The sequence below is a fragment of the Pinus tabuliformis genome, chromosome 2_2 (assembly GCF_031772625.1).
Source record: "Pinus tabuliformis cultivar Carrire ecotype Pingquan chromosome 2_2, CPIR1, whole genome shotgun sequence".
Classification (NCBI taxonomy): domain Eukaryota; kingdom Viridiplantae; phylum Streptophyta; class Pinopsida; order Pinales; family Pinaceae; genus Pinus; species Pinus tabuliformis.
The window spans coordinates 803660641-803680640 of NC_142300.1; the positions used below are offsets into that span (position 1 = coordinate 803660641).

Genomic DNA, 20000 nt, shown 5'->3' on the forward strand with positions numbered 1-20000 from the left:
CCCCCTAGAGAGGGGATCTCACCTTTCAGCTTCCTTGCACCTCGTAGGTTTTTAAACTCGTTGACTCACACACATGTTAGAATCCTTGGTCCATGTTTCAAGATGGGTCGAACGGAAAGCACGCCAACCAACACCACGAGTGCACAGGTGCACACGGCCCACCACAAGGGCGCGCGCTTCGTTCCTCGACCACTACAGCGGCAAACCGACAGCCAGTAATCCACTCATGCTTGTGACGATGCAACATCCCGTGTTGGTTTGCACCTCAAGTCAAGCGGCGGACCAGCTTGAGCTGTTCCACATCCGACCGAGACGCATCAACAGCCTCCATCCGCTTCCCTCCTCGCAAATTCAAGCACTCTTTAACTCTCTTTTCAAAGTCCTTTTCATCTTTCCCTTGCGGTACTTGTTCGCTATCAGTCTCCTGCCCGTATTTAGCCTTGGACGGAATTTGCCACCCAATTAGGGTTGCATTCCCAAACAACCCGACTCGCCGAAAACGCCTCATCATGCGGTATGGTCCCGGGCCGACGGGGCTGTCACCCTCTTAGGTGCCCCCTTCCAAGGGACTTGGCCCAGGTTTGTCGTTGAGGATGCTTCTACAAACTACAATTCAGGTGGCACCGCCGCTCGATTTTCATGCTAGGCTCTTCCCGGTTCGCTCGCCGCTACTAGGGGAATCATTGTAAGTTTATTTTCCTCCACTTAATTATATGCTTAAACTCAACAGGTGTTCTCGCCTGAGATGAGGTCACAAAGTTGGAGCTAAATCTGCCCTACCCCATGGGAGGACAAGAGAGAGCAAAGAAAGTTCGAGCGATGCCACATAAAGCCCGCAGTGGCTAACGCTGACTACCCATCCAAGGGGACAAGATCACCTCTCACCGACGCATGCAATGAAACATCGCTTGAGGTATTTCAGCCAACCGCACTGCATGGGGCACGGACGACCAGCTCCGCTGCTCCCTAGCATATTGCAGGGAGCGCGTTTGAATGGGATGTGACGCCCAGATAGACGTGCCCTCGACCGAGGCCTCAGGTGCAAATTGCGTTCAAAAACTCGATGATTCACGGGATTCTGCAATTCACACTAAGTATCACATTTCGCTACGTTCTTCATCCTAACAAGAGCTGCGATATCCGTTGCCAAGAGTCGTTTCCACGTATTACCGAAAAATCAGCCACAAAACTGAATAGGGGCACCCCCCACAACAAATGTAAGGCCAAGGGGCAAAAGGAGGAAAAATGCATGAGAGGAAGAGAAACAAAGGTGTCTAACCCCCTCACGGGGGGAGGCTCGAACAGAGGACAATCTGCCCCAGACCCACGCCCTCGCAAAAAGGGAGGAAATGTGTGGAACAGTGATCGAGAAGTACTAGGGTGGACACCTCGGAACCGAAAGGAAGAAAAGGGTAGAAAACAAAGCACAAATAAAGCACAAGCCTCCCAAGCCCTATGCCTTCAGCAAAAGGGGGGAAGTGAAGGGGACGAAGGGGAAGTGAAGGGGCAAAAGGAAGAAGGGAAGAAAAAATCATCAAAGAAACAAAGATCCCAAGAAAAGAGATAAGCTCAAATGACAAATAGACTACTGCCCATAACACAAACCCACCCCGCTATTGCACCCTTCCGTGTACAAAACACCCAACAACCTTTCTAGCGAGAGAGTCAACGGGGGTCAAAGAATCAAACTCCAAAGAGGAGTTGTCACAGGACGACACTCAACGCTAGAGAAAGCCGAGGGCCACAAATACATCGATGGTGCAAGGCCACTAGAGAGAGGGACGTTCGCAAAGCGCACACCATGAAACGAAGAAATGATGCAAGTCCCACAAAAAACCCACAATCCAAAGGGAGGAACAAAGACACAACCCGCTACTTATTTTTCCCTCAGAAGGGGAGTGGCTCACTAGAGGACGAGGAATTCCCTCGACGACAAAGGCACGAGATAAGATTGTCACCCTCATGCCCGTCGGTGGGGAAAATTGTGATCTTGATGGAGCTCAGACCGAGGGATGGGTTTTTCATTACCTGGACACCCAACCCTTCCGTGAGGGCATGTCAAAGAACGATCAGGAGGGACTAGGGTGGCCAGCCCAACGGGTTGAACTGCTCTTCATCCATCCCATACTAACCACACCCTGACAATCTCCCCTCACGGAAGGTTTGAGCTACCAGGCACGCGCACAACCACTCCCTCGGCCACCACCTTTTCAAGAGAACTAACTATGGAAGCCCGCAACCTTGGCTCATGCCTTCCAACGAACAAAAGGCCGAGCACCGCCACTACGAATGAGTTTGAATTTATCCATCGTATTTACCAAGCACCTCAACTCTGTAGCAACCATGCCTGGTTGAACAGATCATCGGAAGGGCTCCCAAGAAACAAGATTCTGAACCCCCTGTAGAAACACATTGGGGGGAAGAATAACAAAGGATGGGTGGGACAAGCACAAGCATGGCTTGCAAGCACACACGAAAAAACAAGCGTTACCTCAAGATAAGCAACCAACAATTTTCTCGCCAAACACCAAACCCGCTCCCCTAGAGACGCACCACAAAGTCCCACATTGCAATCGACGCCCAACCAACCCAAACCAAAAAATAAAACCCCTGCTATCAATGATCCTACCGCAGGTTCACCTACGATAACCTTGTTATGACCTCTCCTACCTCTAAATGATAAGGTTCAATGAACTTCTCACGACGTCAATGGCGGCGAACCACCATCGTCGACGCAATTCGAACAATTCACCGGATCATTCAATCGGTAGGAGCGACGGGTGGTGTGTAAAAAGGTAGCGACATAGTCAACACGAGTTGATGACACACGCTTACTAGGAATTCCTCGTTGAAGACCAATAATTGCAATGGTCTATCCCCATCACAATGCAATTTGAGAAGATTTCCCGATCCTCTCGAACCAGGAATAAAAACTCATTGGCTGCATCAGTGTAGCGCGCGTGTGACCCAGAACATCTAAGGGCATCATAGACCTATTATTGCCTCAAACTTCCATGGGCTAAATGGCCATAGTCCCTCTAAGAAGCTGGCTGCGAAGGGGAACCTCCGCGTAGCTAGTTAGCAGGCTGAGGTCTCGTTCATTATCAGAATTAACCAGACAAATCGCTCCACCAACTAAGAACGACCATGCACCACCACCCATAGAATCAAGAAAGAGCTCTCAATTTGTCAATCCTTACTATGTCTGGACCTAGTAAGTTTCCCCGTGTTGAGTCAAATTAAGCCGCATGCTCCACTCTTGGTGGTGCCCTTCCGTCAATTCCTTTAAGTTTCAGCCTGGCGACCATACTCCCCCTGGAACCTAAACACTCTGATTTCTTAGAAGGTGTTGATGGAGTCCTTCGAGCAACATCCGCCGATCCCTAGTCGACATCATTTATGGTTGAGACTAGGATAGTATCTGATCGTCTTCGAACCCCCAACTTTCGTTCTTGATTAATGAAAACATCCTTGGCAAATTCTTTCGCAGTGGTCCGTCTTTCATAAATCCAAGAATTTCACCTCTGATAATGAAATACGAATGCCCCCGATAGTCCCTATTAATCATTACTCCTGTCCCGAAGGCCAACACAATAGGACCAGACTCCTATCACGTTATTGCATGCTAATGTATTCAGAGAATAAGCTTGCTTTGATAACTCTAATTTTTTCAAAGTAACAGCGCCGGAACTGCGACCCAGCCAATTAAGGCTAGGAACATGCCACCGACAAATGTGATGGAAGGGCAGGTGCACACCGAGTAGGCGGACCGACCTTGACAACCTAAGATCCAACTACGAGCTTTTTAACTGGAACAACTTAAATATACGTTATTGGAGCTGGAATTACCGTGGTTGCTGGCACCACACTTGTCATCCAATGGATCCTCGTTAAGGGATTTAGATTGTACTCATTCCAATTACCAGACTTGATGAGCTCAGTATTGATATTTATTGTCACTACCTCTCCATGTCAGGATTGGGTAATTTGCATGCTTGCTGCCTTCCTTGGATGTGGTAGCCATTTCTCAGGCTCTCTCTCCAGAATTGAACCCTAATTCTTCGTCACCCGTCACCACCATGGTAGGCCTCTGTCCTACCATCGAAAGATGATAGGGTAGAAATTTGAATGAAGCATCACCAACACAAGGGCTATGCGATCCGTCGAGTTATCATGATTCACCGGAGAAGCGGGCAAGCCCGCACTGGCCTTTTATCTAAAAAATGCATCCCTTCCAAAGAGTCGGGACTTGGTGCACATATTAGCTCTAGAATTACTATAGTTACCTAAGTAGTATGGTACCATCAAAAAAACTATAACTGATTTAATGAGCCATCCGCAGTTTCATAGTCTGAATTAGTTCATACTTAGACATGCATGGCTTAATCTTTGAGACAAGCATATGAATACTGGCAGGATCAACCAGGTAGCACCCTCCCACTTCAGAGGGCATTCTGGGCACTCTCTTACCGAGAGCCAACCTGATCACCCATCAAGTTAAAGAGATGTCAAAATATCATGTAAAACTTTTATGCCTTGCACCTCTTTCATCCCAAGAAGGAAGCACACACAACATGCCAAGGACATGGCGAAAAAATGGGCAGACCTGCCAAGCCACGACATACCAAGGCCACTCCGAAGTTTGCAGCCATGGCCCAACCAACAAGAAAACGAGTGATCACTCACCCACTCCCTTAGAAATACCTCCAGAGGCCTCCACGCCCCGCACCGAGGCCACCTAGGAGTCCATCCGGATAGCAGCAACAATGGATCTCGATCTCCCGACCGCCTGTGGCAGCCTCGATGTGAAGGGAAAGGAAGGAAATAAAAAGAGGATGACCGAACGCATAAATCCTATCATAGAGTAGCCATACAAACCTCCCCACCCCGCACCGATGCCACCTAGGAGTCCACCCGGACAGCAGCAACAATGGACCTCGATCGGATGATCACCTATGGTAGCCTCGACACAAAGGCAAGGGAAGGAAATCATACAAGACAAACCGAGCCCGCAACCTCCCTTAGAAATTCCCCCCAACCCACCCCTCCCCTCCCTGCGTAGGGGCCACTTAGGATTCCACGCGAACAACAACAACGATGGACCTCGATCGCATGATCGCCTGCGGCAGCCTCAATGCAAAGAGGAAATGGAAGGAAATAAAACAAGACCAAGCGAGCCCACAACCTCTCTTAGAAATGCCCCCCGACCCTCCACGCCACGGACCGAGGCCACCTAGGAGTCCGCCCGTGACAGCAGCAATGGTGGACCTCGATCACTTGACTGCCTGTGGCAACCACGATGTGAAGGTAAAGGAAGGAAATAAATGAAAATCAAGAGGGTCGCTACACAATACAAGAACACATATCCGAACAGGAGGAGGGATCAAGCAGCTCCGCACCCCACGCATCCTACGTATAGGAAACCTAGGAGATTTCCCACAGCTTTACCGACCAGACGATGAATAATTTTCCCCTACGTCCACCTCCACGCAAAGGAGGGAGGTGGAAGCGTTCCACCTCGAAATCCTTCTTCCAGATAGTCCCCACCATCGATGACTATAGTAGAAAGCCTCCTTCCCATTGGACCACGAGCGCATACACAATTGAAACAACAAGTCCCCCCAAACCCTCCCCGTAGAGAGGCCACCTAGGAGTCCACCCGGACAGCAGCAATGATGGAGCTCGATCGCATGATCGCCTGCTGCAGCCTCAATGTAGAGAGGAAACAGAAGGAAATAAAACAAGACCAACCAAGGGTGTTAGAGAGAATGACTAACGAATGACTGGCTAATACAAGGCCCATGAATGACCGGCCTATAATGGATAGACTGGCTAGATAGCGCGCTGGATGAATAGATTTGTCACTAATCTATAGATTTTTCACTCATCTATAGCCCACCTTAGATAGGTTGTTCCCGACCGAGCTAGTAGCCCTACCATTTGGCTTTTCTTGTCCGACCATCCGGCTGGCCATCCTAGTTGAGAATGCTTTCTAACACTCCCTGCTTTGTTTTCTCCTTGTTTCCATAAAACCTCTCTTAGAAATGCCCCCCGACCCTCCACGCCACGCACCGAGGCCACCTAGGAGTCCACCTGCGACAGAAACAATGGTGGACCTCGATCACTTGACCGCCTGTGGCAACCACGATGCGAAGGAAAAGGAAGGAAATAAATGAAAATCAAGAGGGTCGCTACACAATACAAGAACACATATCCGAACAGGAGGAGGAGATTTCCCACAGCTTTACCGATCGGACGATGAATAATTTTCCCCTACGGCCACCTCCACACAAAGGAGGGAGGTCGAAGCATTCCACCTCGAAATCCTTCTTCCAGATAGCCCCCACCATCGACATAGTAAGCCTCCTCCCCATTGGACTAGGAGCACATACACAATCGAAACAACAAATGCCCATAAATGTTGTGACTTAACATTTCCAACCGGAAAACCCTGCCACGCACGCAAGATGCAAGGGAAAAGCTGACCCCTCGATCAAACATATGGGCCAACACATCTATCAAAACCTCAAAGCCAACATAACCACGAATGATGTGTACTTTGAAAGGAATGTCAACCCTTGAATTTATAATAAGGAGAACAGCGCCTCACATCGCCCGACGGAAAAAGCAAGCAAGAGGGAGGGTAGGTGGTTTACAACCAAAACCCTTCCACGTCCCTCTTAAACGTATGCATCTCAACCAACAATGCCAACACAGAAAGAGTACAAGCACAAGACACCGGCACCATAAACAACCGAACAATGAAGAGGCTAGCCATCATAAGGAGCCACACCACAACAACCCATACAACTCCCAAAACTTGGATCAGAAGGGGAATTGTTCACATATGCCTCTGGGGACAAGCATGGCCAACATTACCACTCATGCGCTATCGAGTGGGTATGGAGAGCAGATGAAAATCGGACACCCTACAAATGACCCAAGCCCATTCTTGAGGCAAACCCGAAAAACCAACTCAATTACTAACCCACCTTTCACACGAAAAGCAAAATCCTCCGCACCAAACAGGGAGGAGGTGAACAATATAATGAGGAGCCAATTTCAATGGAGCCATAAATGGCTTCCCAACCCAATCAAAATTCTCTATTCGCAACAACCGAGGGGCACGATAGCGACATAGGCACGACGGAGTTTTGGGGCTTCCATCTAGGACCGCAACAATGAAGGCTCAAAGGAGCGCCGAGAAAACTTTCAACATTCTTATCGTTGGGATGGGAAAGAGGGACGGGGATGAGCATGGCCCAAATCACCGCTCATGTGCTACCAAGTGTGGATGGAGAGAAGATGAAAATTGGCCACCCTACAAATGACCCAAGGCCATCGTTCCGGAAAACCTGACAAAGCAACTCGATTACCAACCCACCTTCCACACGGAAAGAAAACCTGTCACCGGTATCTTCTAGAGGGGCATAGGGGGGACTAGGATGAGCCAAGGAGTCACACAACAACAACCCATGCAGCTCCAAGGACTTGGAGAGCAGAAGGGGAATTGTTCACATATGCCTCCCGGGACGAGCATGGCCAACATTACCGCTCATGCGCTACTGAGTGGGGTTGGAGAGATGATGAAAATCGGACACCCTACAAATGACCCAAGGCCATCGTTCAGGAAAACTTGAAAACACAACTTGATTACCAACCCGCCTTTCACACAGAAAGAAAACCTATCACTAGTATCATCTGGAGGGGCATAAGGGGACCAAGACGAGCCAAGGAGCCAAACCACAATAGCCCCTACAGCTCCAAGAACTTAGAGAGCAATTGTCCACATATGCATCCCAGGACGAGCATGGGAAACTTTACCTCTCATGCGCTACCGAGTGGGGATGGAGAGAAGATGAAAATCGGCCACCCTACAAATGACCCAAGGCCATCGTTCAGGCAAACGTGGAAACAAAACGTGATTACCAACCCACCTTTCACATGGAAAGAAAACCTGTCGCTGGTATCATCTGGAGGGGCACGAGGGGGACCAAGATGAGCCAGAGAGCCACAATACAATAGACCATACAACTCCAAGAACTTGGAGAGCGGAAGGGGAATTGTTCACATATGCCTCCCAGGACGAGCCTGGCTAACATCACCACTCATGCGCTACTGAGTGGGGATGGAGAGAAGGTGAAAATTGACTGCCCTACAGACGAACCAAGGCCATCGTCCAAACAAACGCAAAAACACAACTCAATTACCAACCCACCTTTCACACGAAAAGAAAACTTGTCGTTGGTATCATCTGGACGGGCACGAGGGGACCAAGACGAGCCAGGGAGCCATGCCACAACAACCCATACAGCTCCAAGAACTTGGAGAGCGGAAGGGGAATTGTTCACATATGCCTCCCAGGATGAGCATGGCCAACATTACCGCTCATGCGATACCCAGTGGAGATGGAGAGAAGATGAAAATCAGCCGCCCTACGAACGACCCAAGGCCATCATTTAGGAAAACCCAAAAACACAACTCGATTACCAATCCACCTTTCGCACGGAAAGAAAACCTGTCGCTGATATCATCTGGAGGGGCACGCAGGGACCAAGACGAGCCGAGGAGCCACACCACAACTGCCCATACAGCTCCAAGAACTTGGAGAGCGGAAGGGGAATTGTTCACATATGCCTCCCAGGATGAGCATGGCCAACATTACTGCTCATGCACTATCGAGTGGGGATGGAGAGAAGATGAAAATTGGCCTCCCTACAGACGACCCAAGGCCATTGTTCAGCCAAACCCAGAAACACAACTCGATTACCAACCCACCTTTCATATGGAAAGAAAACCTATCGCTGGTATCATCTGGAGGGGGACGAGGGGGCCAGGACAAGCCAGGGAGCCACACTACAATAGCCCATACAGCTCTAAGAACTTGGAGAGCGGAAGGGGAATTGTTCACATATGCCTCACAAGACAAGCATGGCTAACTTTACCGCTCATGTGCTACTGAGTGGGGATGGAGAGAAGATGAAAATCGGCCACCCTACAAACGACCCAACGCCATCATTCAGGAAAACCCGAAAACAAAACTTAATTACCAACCCACCTTTCACATGGAAAGAAACACCGATGCTGGTATCATTTGGAGGGGCATGCGGGGACCAAGACGAGCCAGGGAGCCACACCACAACAGGCCATACAACTCCAAGAACTTGGAGAGCGGAAGGGGAATTTTTCACATATGCCTCCCAGGACAAGCATGGCCAACATTACCGCTTATGCGCTACCGAGTGGGGATGGAGAGAAGATGAAAATCAGCCACCCTAGAAATGACCCATGGGCACCGTTCATGCAAACCCAAAAACACAACTCGATTACCAAACCACCTTTCACACGGAAAGAAAACCTGTCGCTGGTATCATCTAGAGGGGCACGAGGGGGACCTGCACGAGCCAGGGAACCACACCACAATAGCCCATATAGCTCCAAGAACTTAGAGAGTGGAAGGGGAATTGTTCACATATGCCTCCTAAGACGAGCATGGCCAACATTACCGCTCATGCACTACCGAGTGGGGATGGAGAGAAGATGAAAATCGGTCGCCCTACAGACGACCCAAGGCCATCGTTCAAGCAAACGTGAAAACACAACTCGATTACCAACCCACCTTTCACACGGAAAGAAAAACCATCGCTGGTATCATCTGGAGGGGCACAGAGGGACTACGACGAGCCAGGGAGCCACACCACAACAGCCCATACAGCTCCAAAAACTTGGAGAGCGGAAGGGGAATTGTTAACATATGCCTCCCAGGACGATCATGGCCAACATTACCGCTCATGCGCTACCGAGTGGGGATGGAGAGAAGCTGAAAATCGGCCACCCTACAAACGACCCAAGGCCATCATTCAGGAAAGCCTGAAAACACAACTCGATTACCAACCCACCTTTCACACGGAAAGAAACCCCATTGCTGGTATCATTTGGAAGGGCACGCGGGGACCAGGACGAGCCAGGGAGCCACACCACAACAACCCATACAGCTCCAAGAACTTGGAGAGTGGAAGGGGAATTGTTCACATATGCCTCCCAGGACAAGCATGGCCAAAATTTCCGCTCATGCGCTACCGAGTGGGGATGGAGAGAAGATGAAAATCAGTCGCCCTACGAATGACCCATGGCCACCGTTCAGGCAAACCCGAAAATACAACTCGCTTACCAACCCACCTTTCAAACGGAAAGAAAACCTTTCGCTGGTATCATCTAGAGGGGCACGAGGGGGACCAGGACGAGCCAAGGAGACACACCACAATAGCCCATACAGCTCCAAGAACTTCGAGAGCAGAAGGGGAATTGTTCACATATGCCTCCCAAGATGAGCGTGGCCAACATTACTGCTCATGCGCTACCGAGTGGGGATGGATAGAAGATGAAAATCGGTTGCCCTACAAACGACCCAAGGCCATCGTTTAGGCAAACCTAAAAACACAACTTGATTACCAACCCACCTTTCACACAGAAAGAAAACTTGTCACTCGGATCATCTGGAATTTGCATGGGCACTCGCACGACCGAAACGAAGCGACAAGGGAGATCCGGGCAAACGAGCAGCACGAATGTGCACAAAGCCAACCTCGGGTCACAACATAGCATTTTTGATATGGACTCGTTGTCCCGTGCATGCCCTCGCCCGAACGACCCACCTGAACGAGTGGACACGGACGCCCTCAAATGACCCACTCGATCGAATTTGCCTGGGCGCCCGCACAACCGAAATGAAGCGACAAGGGAGAGCTGGGTAGACGAGCTGCACAAACATGCACAAAGCCAACCTCAGGTCACAACTTAGCATTTTTGATACGGGCTCATTCACCTGGGCGCGCCCTTTCCCAAACGAGTTCACATGGATGCCCTCAAACGACCCGCCCAAACAACCGAAACAAAGCAAGAATGGAGAGCCGGGCAAACGAGCTGCATGAACGTGCACAAAGCCAACCTCGGGTCACAGCTTAGCATTTTTGATACGGGCTCGTTTGCCCGGGCGAGCCCTCGCCCGAACGACCCGCCCGAACAAGTTCACACGGAAGCCCTCAAATGACCCGCTCGAACGATTTTGCATGGGCACCCGAATGACCGAATCAGAGCGACAAGGGAGAGCTAGACAAACGAGCTGCACGAACGTGCACAAAGCCAACCTCGGGTAACAACTTAGCATTTTTTGATACGGGTTCATTCGCCCGGTTGCACCCTCGCCCGAACGAGTTCACGCAGATGCCCTCAAACGACACGTGGGAATGACCGAAACGAAGCGACAAGGGAGAGCTGGGAAAATGAGCTGCACGAACGTGCACAAAGCCAACCTCGGGTCACAACTTAGAAATTTTGATACGGGCTCATTCACGGAGGCGCGCCCTCGCTCGAACAACCCACCCGAATGAGTTCACATGGACACCCTCAAACGACCCGCCCGAACGACCGAAACGAAGTGACAAGGGAGAGCCGAGCAAACGAGCTGCACGAGCATGCACAAAGCCAACCTCGAGTCACAACTTAGCATTTTTTGATACGGGCTCGTTCGCCCGGGTGTGCCCTCGCCCGAATGACCTGCCCGAACAAGTTCGCACGGACGCCCTCAAACGACCCGCCCAAACGATTTTGCATGGGCGGCCGAACGATTGAAACGAAGCGACAAGGGAGAGCTGGGAAAATGAGCTGCACGAATGTCCACAAAGACAACCTCAGGTCACAACTTAGCATTTTTTGATATGGGCTCGTTCGCCGGGAGCGCCCTCGCCCGAACGAGTTCACACGGACGCCCTCAAATGACCCGACCGAACGAATTTGCATGGGCGCCCGCACGACCGAAATGAAGCGACAAGGGAGAGTCGGGAAAATGAGCTGCACAAATGTGCACAAATCCAACCTCAGGTCACAACTTAGCATTTTTTGATACAGGCTCGTTCGTCCAGGAGCACCCTCGCCCGAGCGAGTTCACACGGACGCCCTCAAATGACCTGCTCGAACAAATTTGCATGGGCACCCGCACGACCGGAATGAAGAGACAAGGGAGAGCCAGGAAAATGAGCTGCACGAATGTGCACAAAGCCAACCTCGAGTCACAACTTAGCATTTTTGATGCGGGCTCATTTGCCTGGGCGCGCACTCGCCGGAACAACCCGCCCGAACGAGTTCACACGGATGCCCTCAAACGACCCGCCTGAACGGTTTTTCATGGGCACCCGAATGACCGAAACGAAGTGACAAGGGAGAGTCAAGCAAATGTGCTGCATGAACATGCATGAAGCCAACCTTGGGTCACAACTTAGAATTTTTTGACACAGGCTCGTTCACCCGGATGCGCCCTCGCCCGAACGACCCGCTCGAACGAGCTCACACAGACGCCCTCAAATGACTCGCCCGAACGATTTTGCATGGATGCCCGAATGATTTTTCATGGGTGCCCTAACGATTTTCCATGGGCGCCTGAACGATTTTGGATGGTCTCCCGAATTATTTTGCATGGGTGCTCGAACGAGTGCACATGGACGCCCTCAAACGATCCGCCCGAACAACCGAAACGAAGCGACAAGGGAGAGTCGGGCAAACGAGCTACACAAATGTGCACAAAGGCAACCTCAGGTCACTACTTAGCATTTTTTGATACGGGCTCGTTCGCCCGGGCGTGCCCTCGCCCGAACGACCCGCCTGAATGAGTTCACACAGACACCCTCAAATGACCCGCTCGAACGACCGAAACGAAGCGACAAGGGAGAATCGGGAAAACGAGCTGCACGAACGTCCACAAAGCCAACCTCGGGTCACAACTCAACATTTTTTGATACGAGCTCTTTCACCCAGGTGCGCACTTGCCCAAACAACCCGCCCGAATGAGTTCACACGAACGCCCTCAAACGACCCGCCCGAATGATTTTGCATGGGCGCGCGAACGACCGAAACGAAGCGACAAGGGAGAGCCGGGAAAACAAGCTGCACGAATGTGCACAAAGTCAACCTCGGGTCACAACTTAGCATTTTTTGATACGGGCTTGTTTGTCAGGGCGCGCCCTCACCCGAACGACCCACCCGAACGTGTTCACACGGACGCCCTCAAACGACCCACCGGAACGATTTTGCATGGGCGCCCGAAGACCAAAACTAAGCAACTAGGGAGAGTCAGGCAAATGAGCTGCACGAACGTGCACAAAGCCAACCTCAGGTCACAACTTAACATTTTTTGATATGGGCTCGTTCGCCCAGGCAAGCCCTCGCCTGAACGACCCACCCTAACGAGCTCACACGGACGCCCTCAAACGACCCGCTCGAATGACCGAAACAAAGCGACAAGGGAGAGCCAGGCAAACGAGCTGCACAAACGTGCACAAAGACAACCTCGGGTCACAACTTAGCATTTTTTGATACGGGCTCATTCGCCCGGGCAGGCCCTTGCCCGAAGGACCCGCCCGAATGAGTTCACACAGACGCCCTCAAAAGACCCGCCCGAATGACCGAAACGAAGTGACAAGGGAGAGCTGGGCAAACGAGCTACACGAACGTGCACAAATCCAAACTCGAGTCACAAATTAGCATTTTTTGATAAGGGCTTGTTCGCCCGGGCGCGCCCTCGCCCGAACGAGTTCACACGGACACCCTCAAATGACCCGCCCGAACGATCGAAACAAAGCGATAAGGAGAAGCTGGGCAAATGAGCTGCACGAATGTCCACAAAGCCAACCTCGGGTTACAGCTTAGCATTTTTTGATAGGGGCTCATTCGCTTGGGCGCGCCCTCGCACGAATGACCCGCCCGAACGAGTTCACACGGACGCCCTCAAACGACTCGCCCAAACAACCAAAATGAAGCGACAAGGGAGAGCCGGGAAAATGAGCTACACGAACGTGCACAAAGCCAATCTTGGGTTACAACTTAGCATTTTCTGATACGGGTGTGTTTGCCCAGGCGTGCCCTCGCCCGAACGACCCGCCCGAACGAGTTCACATCAACGCCCTCAAACGACCCGCCCGAATGACTGAAACGAAGCGATAAGGGAGAGCCGGGCAAAAGAGCTGCATGAATGTGCACAAAGCTAACCTCGGGTGACAACTTAGCATTTTTTGATACGGGCTCATTCGCCCTGGCGCGCCCTTTCCCGAACGACCCGCCTGAAGGAGTTCACACGGACGCCCTCAAACGACCCGCCCAAACAATTTTGCATGGGCACCTGAACGACCGAAACGAAGTGATAAGGGAGTGCCGGGAAAACGAGTTGGACAATCGTGCACAAAGCCAACCTCGGGTCACAACTTAGCATTTTTTGATATGGGCTCGTTCGCTCGGGTGCACCCTCGCCCAAATGACCCGCCCGAACAAGTTCACATGAACGCCCTCAGACCCGACCGAACGACCGAAACGAAGCGACAAGGGAGAGTCGGTCAAACGAGCTGCACGAACGTGCACAAAGCCAACCTCGGGTCACAACTTAGCATTTTTTGATATGGGCTCATTTGCCCGGGCGTGCCCTCGCCCGAACGACCCACCCAAATGAGTTCACACGGATGCCCTCAAACAACCCGCTCGAACGACCAAAATGAAGCGACAAGGTAGAGCTGGGAAAACGAGCTACACGAACGTGTACAAAGCGAACCTCGGGTCACAACTTAGCATTTTTTATATGGGCTCGTTCGCCTGGGCGCGCCCTCGACCGAACGACCCGCTCGAAAACGAGTTCACATGGACGCCCTCAGACAACCCACCCGAAAGTATTTGCGTGGCCGTCCGCACGAATGAAACGAAGTGACAAGGGAGAGTCGGGCAAACGTGTTGCACGAATGTGCACAAAGCCAACCTCGGGTCACAACTTAGCATTTTTGATATGGTCTCATTCGCCCAGTCATTCCCTCGCCCGAACGACCTACCTGAACGAGTTGACACGGACACCCTCAATTGACCTACCCGAACGAGTTCACACGGACGCCCTCAAATGACCCGCCCGAACGAGTTGACACAGACGCCCTCGCTTGACCTACCCGAATGAGTTTGCACGGACGCCCTCGCCCGAATGACTCGCCCAATCAGGTTTGCACGGACGCCCTCACCCGACTCGCCCAAACGAGTTTGCACGGACACCCTCGCCCGACCCGCCCGAACTGGTTTGCATGGACGCCATCACACGACACGACACGACATGACCTGACCCGACTCGACCCGTTTGCACAAGCACCCACACACGACACGTCTCGACCCGCCCGAACGAAATTGGGGTTTCCATGGGCGCACGACCCGAACGAAATTTTGGGGTTTCCATGGGCGCACGACCCAAACGAAGGAACGGGGGAGCATCAGGCAAACAGGCCACACGAATGTGTAGAAGACACACGGACGGTCACGACTTAGCATTTTTGGCATGACCACGTGTGCCTTGGCACCCACACACGGCACGAAACGGCCTGCCCAGACTTGTGCGAGCCGACCCGACCCGCCCGAATGCGTTTGCATTGGCACCCACACATGACACGACATGACCTGACCTGAACAAAATTTGGGGTTTCCTTGTATGCACAACCCGAACAAAATTTGGGGTTTCCATGGGTGCGCGACCCGAGTGAAGGCACAAGGTAGCGTCGGGAAAACGGGCCGCAAGAACGTGTAGAAGGCACATGGGGGGTCATGACTTAGCATTTTTGGCACTGCCACATGTGCCTGAGCACCCACACATGACACGACCTGACCTGCCCAAACGAAGGCACGATGGAGCGTCGGGCAAACGGGTCACGTGAACGTGCAGGAGGCACATGGGTGGTCATGCCCTAACATTTTTTGCACGGCCACATGCTCCCGAGCACCCACGCATGGCACAGCACGACCCGACCTGACTCGACTCAGAAGAAACGCGTTTGCACGGCACCTAAACACTACACGACCTGACCCGCCCGAACGGAATTTGGGGTTTCCATGTGTGCATGGCCCGAACGAAATTTGGGGTTTCCATGGGTGCACGACCGGAATGAAGGCCCGAGTGAGCGTCAGGCAAACAGGCCACACGAATCTGTAGAAGACACACGGGTGGTGATGACTTAGAATTTTTGGCACGGCCACGTGTGTCGGGGCACCCACACATGGCACGGCACGACCCGACCCGCCCTGAGCGAGCCGACCCGAATCGCCTAAACAAAATTTGGGGTTTCCATGGGTGCACAACCCAAACAAAGAAGGCACACAGAAGGTCATGAATTAGCATTTTCGACATGCCCACGTGTGCTTGCGCACCCCCACACATGGCACGGCACGGGATGACCCGACCCGCCTGAAGGAAATTTGGCTTTTGAACAGGCACACGACCCGAAAGAAGGCACGAGGGTAGGAATATCTTTGACTCTAATACATAAATATACCTGGGGTAACATTCCCTTAAGGTCTTCAATATTTTCTTTTGACTCTTTATAACACTTTAACATGTGCTAGGCCTATTTCAATGAGTAAGAAACTCAATGAAAAATAATATATATATATATATATATATATATATATATATATATATATATATTTATTTATTTATTTATTTTCTTGAATAAATACAAATATCAAAAGTACATTTATGAAGACCGAACCCAGTTACACTTTCTTCAACACACCCTCTTAACTTGGGAGGTATTCATAAATTATTACAAGGTGTTTGGCTATTTTTAAATCTTGAATAATTCATATAAGAGAAACCAGATTGGAAACCCATTTGTTATAGCATCATATTAGCCAACATTGTTCATAGCAAGGCCTTGACTAACAACTTTATCTCTCATAAGATCAGAGCACAATGTTGGTTCCCAGCCCTCAAAGAATATCGCTCTGCTTGCCTACTCTTGTCTTGGGTGCCCTACACATCCTCATAGAGCATCATATGCCAAATGATTGCCCAATCCTACCATTATTTCTTGCCAAGTGAAGAAAAGAATGTTGTGTCAATCTCTTCCCCTTGATTGGGGAAGACATGCCCAAGTTTCCTCTGACAAGGAACTTGCCCAAGCTCCTTTATAGTTGGGAAATTGTTAGAACTCCCTCTTAGCTAGGGACTTGTCCATTCATCAACAACGTCTTCTTCGTGGGTCCTTTTTCAATTTGTGAAGCTCTTTTTCAATTTATCGTGTTATCTTAATCTTCTTCTCTTCTTATTAATGCATGTGTGTTTACTTTCATCAAACTGGTGCCAAAAACATAAGAAAAAGAACACAAGATGTTTGCTATCTGCCAGGGAAAAACCTCTCTCTCTCTCACAGAGGAAAAACCTTTTGTAAGCTTCTTATTGGTCATTGCGAAGCCCTAGACCCTTGACAATAATATCCCCCAAGCACAAGTCGAGTCCTTCCTCCTCTCTGCACTTTGTTTCTTCGGCCTGGCACTTTGTCCTTCTTTCAACTTTTGATAGTCCATGGTGGACTAGCTCTAGAAGAGACTCCAACCTTTGATCCTTAGCGAGATCCTTTACCAATGAAGAAACCTTCATTCTCTTGACCAACCAAGCCTTTTTCATGATGTGAGGTTGCAGGCTCGATGTACACCAAGTTTACTGCACCTGGGGCGATTTCCATCGCAACGAGACATGGAAACCCCAAATTTCTCGCACTTGGGATGCTTTCGACATGGCGGGACATGGAATACCCGGGTTCCCCGCAATTTGGCGACCTTTTTCAAGGAGGGATTGGGAGAACCCATGTCACGCTCCTATCCTAGTGGTAGTATTTCAACCACGCATAAATGGGTGCAACACTGCCATAATTTTTCCTTTTACCAATACTTGAGTACACGGTCTGCGCCTACTTCAACACTCGGTCAATTTTCCAATAAGTGTTCTTAACAATGCAGCAAAAATAAATTACCATAAATTTATCTTCTTCAATTATTCTTTCAACCTGTCGTGTCATGTGGTCATGCTGCACTGGTCCGCAGCCTTCACAACACAACCCCACACCTGAATTGCGAACCTATCCACCTGACTTTCCCTTCCGCAACGCCCAAACTCTGCACGTCGGTGCGGTCCATGGTGAGGGCGCATGGCCCGCATGCAGTGCGGCCTGCCTGCCCAGATGGTACCCGCCCCGCTCTGCCTGTCCGCGCTACCAAGCCCGACCCACCCTCTGTAATCCGCCCGCTGGTGTGGCCCTCTTACCCGCATCCTTCTCTTCCTTCCGTTTTTGCCCAACTCCTTCCTTCACACTTGTTCTGCGATGTGGAAGTCTAAGTTTGATGTCCCTTCGTCGAACGCCATCCTTCTTACTTATATGCATCCTTTCGCTAGAGGGCCGTGTCTCTCAAGGATAACAAGGGTCGGCTCCATCAACATGCATGCCCGGCTGACCTGCCACATAACCTCGACACACCCCATTCCAACGAATTGCCGCATCCCTTCCTGTGCACTGTCGCACCCATGGGTCAGCTCCAACACCTTGCCAATTACACCCGTCACCGCACGTCGCACACTTGCCCACATCCTAACTCATCCGCACATGGTCACCTCTTTCATCCGGGCAAGCAACAAGGGTCGCCCACACGCCTTCCATCGGTGGCTCGCCCATCGTGCAGTTATCAAGGGGCATGCGCCATGCCCAACATGGCGCGAGTGACATGGGAACCCCGCGTGTCATGCCCCCAGGCCTACAGTTGTCTTTCAGCCGTACTTGGCGAGGTGTGGCACCACCGAACACTTTCTTTTCACCAATACTTATGTTCATGGACTACGCCTAACCATTAGTCTACTTAGTTTTTTTTCGCAACCAAGTATTATTATGTTTCCTTTATGCCAATTAACACCCATACACATTCATTATCATCAGCAATTATACATGAAGAACACAATTGCACAGGCAGGGGAAAATCCCTTAACAATGAGTCTGCCCGAATACAATATATTATTCAACTCTACAATGTTTACGAGGCTTTACAAGTATACTTGGGAAACACCAAGTTTCATACTCAGCTAATTTTACAAATAGGCAACACCTCTGTGTGCCAACCGAGTTCCTTTCCCGAGCTGGGTGGGCATGCTCTCACACGAGCTGCCAACCATACGTGTCGACCGAACCTTGTTTACCGCTGCACGACGGGCGGGCGACATACCTAAGTCACCTGAGACACCTCCGCGTTTCTTCTTCCACGACAGGCGGGCGACCTACCTGAGACACCCCGTGTCACACCAAACAGCGGGTGCCTTCCTTACCCGCACCCTCACCCGATAACTGAAACCTATGCGTATCATGTGTGCCTACCCAAGAGCGAGCACATATATGCCCGTGCCTCTTTTGCGGCCTGCTCCACTACTTCACACTTTTTTCTTGATCACCGAATGCTCATGTTCAAATTTCAATCTTCGAATGATTGCCAAATGCTCCAATGCCTTGCCATATTTATACAAGCGGTTGGGTGAGTCACTGCCCAGGCCGACTTGACCACCGCGTGCCAAAACGCCCTTTACACGTCGTAAAATTTCCATCCGATTGTTGGTCGGCAAACAATCCTTTGTTCAAGTTGCCCCAACATGTAAGTCGGCCCGTGGGTTATGCCAAACGCTCCCACGCTATAAACCAACCATTGCTCCACATCTAATGCACATATTACACTTATGTCCCTTCACAAATTTCGGTCGTAGAGTTCGCACTTCGCACCGATATGGAGAAACCGAACCGTAGGTACTTACACCACGTTTCCTAGACTTGGGTAGCAATTTTTGTTGTGACGTGAAATGGAAACCCCGTGTGTGTCCGCTGACTTGGGTAGCAGTTTTCATCGCATCATGAAATGGACACCCTGAGTTCCCCAGACTTTGGCAGCTCTTCGTGGCCCCATGACATGGAAATCTGAAGTTCCACAGACTCTCGGGCGATTCAGGGTGTGCCGCGACATGGAAACAGCGAGTTCCCCAGACTTGGGCAGTGGTTTCGAAACACCCCAAGTTCCCGAGACTTGCGAGTTGGTTTGCATCGTCATGGAAACCCCAAGTTACCCACGTTTCCCTCGTGCTGTAAAATGCAGAAACCTGTGGTTCCATGAAGGGCAGGACATGG

General features: G+C 50.8%; 2 non-coding genes and 1 pseudogene across 2 annotated transcripts in view; all 3 read right to left on the reverse strand.

The window, feature by feature from the left end:
• Positions 1-754, reverse strand: part of LOC149195363 (25S ribosomal RNA) — a 3400-nt gene extending 2646 nt beyond the window's left edge. The window contains exon 1 of the ribosomal RNA XR_016255549.1: positions 1-754. This exon is cut by the window's left edge and continues 2646 nt beyond it. This is a non-coding gene — a ribosomal RNA (25S ribosomal RNA).
• A 247-nt stretch (positions 755-1001) lies between these two features.
• On the reverse strand, positions 1002-1155 carry LOC149195364 (5.8S ribosomal RNA). Its single transcript, XR_016255303.1, has one exon. It is a non-coding gene; the product is annotated as a 5.8S ribosomal RNA (ribosomal RNA).
• A 1462-nt stretch (positions 1156-2617) lies between these two features.
• LOC149195365 (18S ribosomal RNA) lies at positions 2618-4429 on the reverse strand (annotated as a pseudogene).
• Between the last annotated feature and the right edge of the window lie 15571 nt (positions 4430-20000).